This window comes from Euprymna scolopes, chromosome 33, assembly GCF_053919585.1.
Source record: "Euprymna scolopes isolate OS-2025 chromosome 33, ASM5391958v1, whole genome shotgun sequence".
In the NCBI taxonomy this organism is placed as follows: Eukaryota; Metazoa; Mollusca; class Cephalopoda; order Sepiida; family Sepiolidae; genus Euprymna; species Euprymna scolopes.
In genome coordinates this window covers 85,515,843-85,522,103 of record NC_136514.1, presented here as the reverse complement: position 1 = coordinate 85,522,103, position 6,261 = coordinate 85,515,843, and positions in this window count along the sequence as shown.

Sequence of the window (6,261 nt, the reverse complement as noted above, 5' to 3'; positions counted from 1 at the left end):
CTTAACGTATAGATAAATCGGAAAGAATCACAAAAGATGCTTCATTTCTTATAAGATTATGGAAAAGAAAAGAGTTCGGAAGAAAAGAAAACGCTTAGGATACACAAAGAATGAGAGAGAGAGAGAGAGAGAGAGAGAGAGGGAGGGAGAGGGAGAGAGATACGACATGGGAGACTGAAAGATGAAAGGATCCGAAGTGCGTTCGGTTGACGAAACACCGGTCATTCGACCTATTGATTTCGTCACGAAAATCGATCAATATGGTCAGGGGGAGAACTTGAATCAACTCGAGATGTTCATTGATTCGGCTAGGAACTTTCATCGAGAAAAAAACGTGTACCTACATTTTTTTTTTTAATTATTTACCCCTTTTTCCGTTCACACACACAAACACGCACACACACATGTATATATATATATATATATATATATATATATATATATATATATATATATATATATATAGTAAGTAATAAGTTATAAAATTTATATTTTATAACTTACTGCCTAGCTCTACCTACGTATTAAGCACTGTTGAAGTAAATACTTAAAATTCACGCATAAATTTATACTTTCGTATACTAATTTACATTATTAAATGAAGTAATCATATATATATATATATATATATATATATATATATATATATATATATATATATATATATGATGAGAATAATGGAAATAGAAATCTGAGGAAATAGAGAAATATAAAGGAACAAACCGATTTATATGCTCATCAGAGGAAATCTCGAGATAAAGACGAAACTTTGATGAGCACATATCTCGGTTTGTTCCTCTCTCTCTCTCTCTCTCTCTCTCTCTCTCTCTCTCTCTCTCATTTTTTGGCTCTAAACACTTGAAATTTTAGATATAGGTTCATTAGACATGGATCTAACTTAATAACTTGATTTGAGCCCCAAACAATAAATTTTAAGGGGTCATTATAGGGGTTAAATTTAAAAAAAATTGACTTTTTTTTTTTGCTTGTTTTTTTTTTTTTTTTTTTTTTTTTTTTGTAAGCATACACCTTTAAACACCCGGTCAACGGCAGGCTGAGGTGCTAGTATATATATATATATATATATATATGTGTATATAAGAGAGAGTGACTACAGCCACATCAACGGCCTCGACAAGCCCAATAAAAGAGTAATAAAAATTGAACATGCCAATGAATAATAAACACTTCAAATGAACTACGAAAACTGCCATTTTTACAGCTCCAACACATTTGAAAATAATTTCTGACGAGGACGCTTCACAGAACGTCTGAAACGCGCGTGAAAACGATTTCAATGACTTAAAAACATTATTACAATGATCCAAACATAATTCTCAATGAAAAACCAAGACACGGAATAATAAAATAATGTTAAAAAATACACATTGTTGGTGACTACTCCCTTATTTAAATATATATATATATATATATATATATATATATATATATATATATATATATATATATATATATATATATACGGATTTTAGATTCTTGGTTCCGATTAGTCGTCTTAACATTTACACTGAACATCTACAGAATGCCAACATCAATATATTACATATGTGTGGAATTTTCACAGGTCCCGCTAGTTTATAGTAACAAACGAAGCACTTTTCAACATTTTAATGGAGGTATGAGGGGAAGCAATTTATTAGGGAACAACAAAACGTCACACGTAGCATGGTTAGGAATATAAATAAGGTGCGAAACTGTCTTGATGCTCATCAAATAATCAGTGGCAAGGAAGGAGTTGTAAACTGATGTATTCGCGCTAATCTTCCGCGTCTTCAGTTCGCGCATAATTAGGCCTTTCGACACGGCCAGGAGGCCACTCGAGGATAAGGGTTAATGGGTATACATTAGTCAATGTGATTATGGCGTAGTAAACATAAGTAGTGGGAATTTTGTAAATTCGATTACTTAGGGGGGACGGTTCATTAACAACTTGTTTACATTGGACTTGAAGACAATCAGATTGTAGTCAGCTGGAAAGCAGGCAACCGGAATAGAGTTCCACAGGTGTGCAGTTCTAAGAAAGAAGCTTTGTTCATGGAATCTACGTTTAGGTTTAGGCACAGATAAAGAGTGTGGGAAATTATTGATAGTGGTTTTGGCTAGACGAGTGTTAAAACTTCTCCACTGCATTTGTGGGGTCAGAATGTCGGATTGCTTTGATTATCAATTATCGATACTTATCGAAGACACACACACACACACACACGCGCACACACACACACACACACACACACACATATATATATATATATATATATATATATATATATATATATATATATATATATATATATATATACTAGCAGGCCGGACGGCGTTGCCCGGTCGTAAAATACGCATGAAATTATATTTTAATTAATGCAGATTTTTTAAATTTATTATAAACAGTAATATCGTAGGCATTAAACGCAACATTAAATTACTTTAACAAATGAAGTATAAATAACTGAAAGAGACTGGGACATGCGCATGCGAGTATTGTGGGTCTTTTTTTTCGAAGCAGTTCACTTCCGTAATTAAAATATGCTCGAGCTAACATCGAAACCCAAATCTTAAGACAGTGAGTCAAGTACAATACATATTACAGCTTGGCACGACTTTTAAATAGCGCTTTCAAACCAACTTATACTAAACATAAGGAAGCTGTCATATTTCACAGCCGTGAAACTGTTGTAGTCTGTAGATAAAAAAAAAATCGTTAAGTATATAAGTTGAGAAGTGTCCTCAGACACATGTGTTCTCACTTTTAATATACTGATGTTGGCATTCTGTGAATGTTCAGCGTAAATGGGGACGCCCTGATATTATTGTAGCTCTTTTGTTAAAACTACAAAAGTATTCGCCTAAGTTAGCAGGTGCTCTCGGTGTAACCCGCTCGTAAAATACGCTTAAGTATGATATATAAATTTATGCAGCTTTCGTATATATTATCATAGAGTTAGTTTTCTATCGATTTGTATTTATTATAAAGTTGTTATTTCAAAAATTATATATATATATATATATATATATATATATATATATATCCATATGACTTGGGTTTGAGGTAGTTGTTTGTCGAACCGCAATGATGAGCTGTGAAACAGCGAAACAGTACTGTATGTGGATGACTATAATGCTCCTTATCTTGAGTTGAGCATATTGAGAAGTGATACACGAATTACCATTAGTGTATAAAGTGATGCTCTTTGTGTAAACAAATCGAGCTTAGGTATTTCGGACGATGTCAAAAACATTGTTAAACTCACGACTCCCACAGCAGCCGCCGATAGCGTAGTGGTTAGAAGCGTTGACTGTCGTACATAAGTTCGGGTTTCAATCCTGGCTTGAGGTAGTTGTTTGTCTAGCCGCACTGATGAGCTGTGAAACAGCGAAACAGTACTGTGCGTGGATGACTATATATATATATATATATATATATATATGTATATATATATAACTTGTGTTCCTTTAGCTATAATCGAACTGAAATTAAAAAAAAAGTTATTACAATAATTGAAGGTCCTAGCAATTAAACGACAGTTACTCGAAAGAAAAATGATATCAGCGTTATACACAAAGTAACACATATGCGATCGTATTAATATATAGATATCCAAAAGGTTTTTATGTTGTACATTACGTGACATCCTCCTAGAAGTTCATTGCTATCTGACACATAACCATTAATAGCAACGTCACGCATATCAATATTTTTTTTCTTCTTTATATTCTTCTACTACTTCTGCTTTATTTTCTTTTTCACTTCCCCCTTGTACAAATTTCTTTTATTCTGTACCTTCAACTATTCTTTTCCCTATATCCTTTGGATTCTTCGCATAATAACCAGAAGAAGCAATATCACGCATCAATATATAGATATATTTATTTCCGAACTGTTATACTAATTTTTATAGTTGTTGTTTCACGACGGCCAACTATTCCCCTGGCCTTTGTCAGGTGGTTAACTTCTATCTTCAGAAAATACTCACCTTGAACTGCAGTGATTCCATGTCTACACCAACTGCGCCACGGGCTTCGGAGAGCAATCAATGTTGGATCTTTTGGTCTTATAAATCAAATTATTTTGTTCTTATCTGGTTCTCTATCTTCGAGTCCGTACCCAAATGTATTATACATTATTTTATTATTTATATTATTTATGTTATTGTTTCATGACGTTTCAGCCGACTATTCCTCTGGCCTTCGTCAGATGGTTAACCGCGACGGGATAGGGATGCTGACTCTCTTAACTGCATCATCAGTAATTACTACCTTCCGTAGTTGTTGTCATCTGACCACGTTTCGGCCAACTATTCCTTCGTAAGATGGTTAACCGCGGCGGGACAGGGATGCTGATTAACAGCAGTAGTGCAGATGAGGATAACAGTTCACAAATAAATAAATATGCAAAGTTATCATCTCCAAGCATTCCAATAATTAAACGTCCAGACTACAACTTGGATGTCTTCAAGTCCAATGTTAACAAATTCCTAATGAACCGCCCCCTTAATTAAACACTTCATCAAATCTCCTCACTAACGTAATGTACTTGCAATAACCCTTATCCCTGAGTGGCTTCCGGGCCTTGATAACTGGTGATCACTGTGTAAAAAAAAACAAAAAAACGCACATACTTACATATATATATGCATGTATGTATATATGTATGTTTATATATACGTGTACATATATATATATATATATATATATATATATATATATATATATATATATGTAATTCCACTAATTTGTATTTATTGAGGACTATTTTCCTCATCTTTACTTAGTCGTTTCACGACGTTTCTGCCAATCATTCCTCCGAATCTCTTAACTACATCCACTGCAATTACTGCCTTCCGTGGTTGTTGTTGTCTTACCACGATATGGCAAAGTAAGCCTCTGGTCGGCTTTGGCTAGGATTGAAACCGCTATCTTCAGAAAAGTCTCACCTGGAACCGTAGAGATTGAACAGCTCTATCGACTCCGCAACGGGCAACTAATAAAAGACGAGAATAACAGTCCGCGATAAATAAAAAATAAATTATACTCATCTCAATAATGAATTCCAATTAAATAAAGTATATGTAATTCCATGTTAAAGATACGCACAGATTATAACTAATAAATATAATAAGGTTATTAATAGGTCTCCATCAAAAGGATATACTTTTATTCATATTTGGGGAAGCATTTTAAATGATCACTACACGTACAAGACAATTATTAAATAAGACATATATATACACACACATATATATATACACACACATACGCGTAAATATATATATATATATATGTATGTATATATATATATATATATAGTTGGTTATAAAATATATATGGCGATTAAGCTTAATCGCGATATATATTTTATAACATACTACCTAGCTCTACCTATGTATTGAGCACTGTTTAAGTAAATACTTAAAGTTTACGCATAAATCTATACTTTCGTATATTAATTTATGGGGTTAAATGAAGTATATATATATATATATATATATATATATATATATATATATATATATATATATATATATATATATATATGAGAACAAGTAGTTAATAAAACATGTTAAAAACACTTTTAACTTTCACCAGACTATCCATTCACGTGAAATCACCCTTTTCTCCCCCTATTCCCTCTCCTTCACTATTTTTTACCAAGTAAGATCTATGACTTACTTGTAGTTTCATTAAATACTTTTGCAAGCAAAATCCGATCCTGCATTTTATTAAATCCTACCCTCTGATGAGAAGGAAAGTATTTCTTCGAAACTCCGCGGATTAAGGACTGTCCACTTATTTTGTGCTTCCTTTTTAAAATTACTTATGTTTTGAATTCTTTTTCAAGATGTCTTTTAACATGTTTTATTAATCATTTGTTCATATTATAAGCTCTATTTCCTTTTCGGTTTTATTGAGCTTTTACATCTGGTTAAGATTACTTTACTTGTAAATAACTCTTTAATATTTATAATTTACTAGCAAGGGTGCCCGGCGTTGCTCGGGTGGTTGGAGGTGTATGCTGTGCAAAAAAAGCAAAAAAAAAAACAAAAAAAATGGTTAATGTTAATTTTGACCCCTATTATGACCCCTTGAAATTTATTGTTTCGGGCTCAAATCACTTTATTAAGTTAGATCCAGGTTCAAGGAACCTATATTTAAAATTTCAAGTGTCTAGACCCAAAATTGTCGGAGGAGTTTGGTAGAGTTCTTAAAGGTCAAATCGCTGAAATTTGACCCCTTAACAGCAAA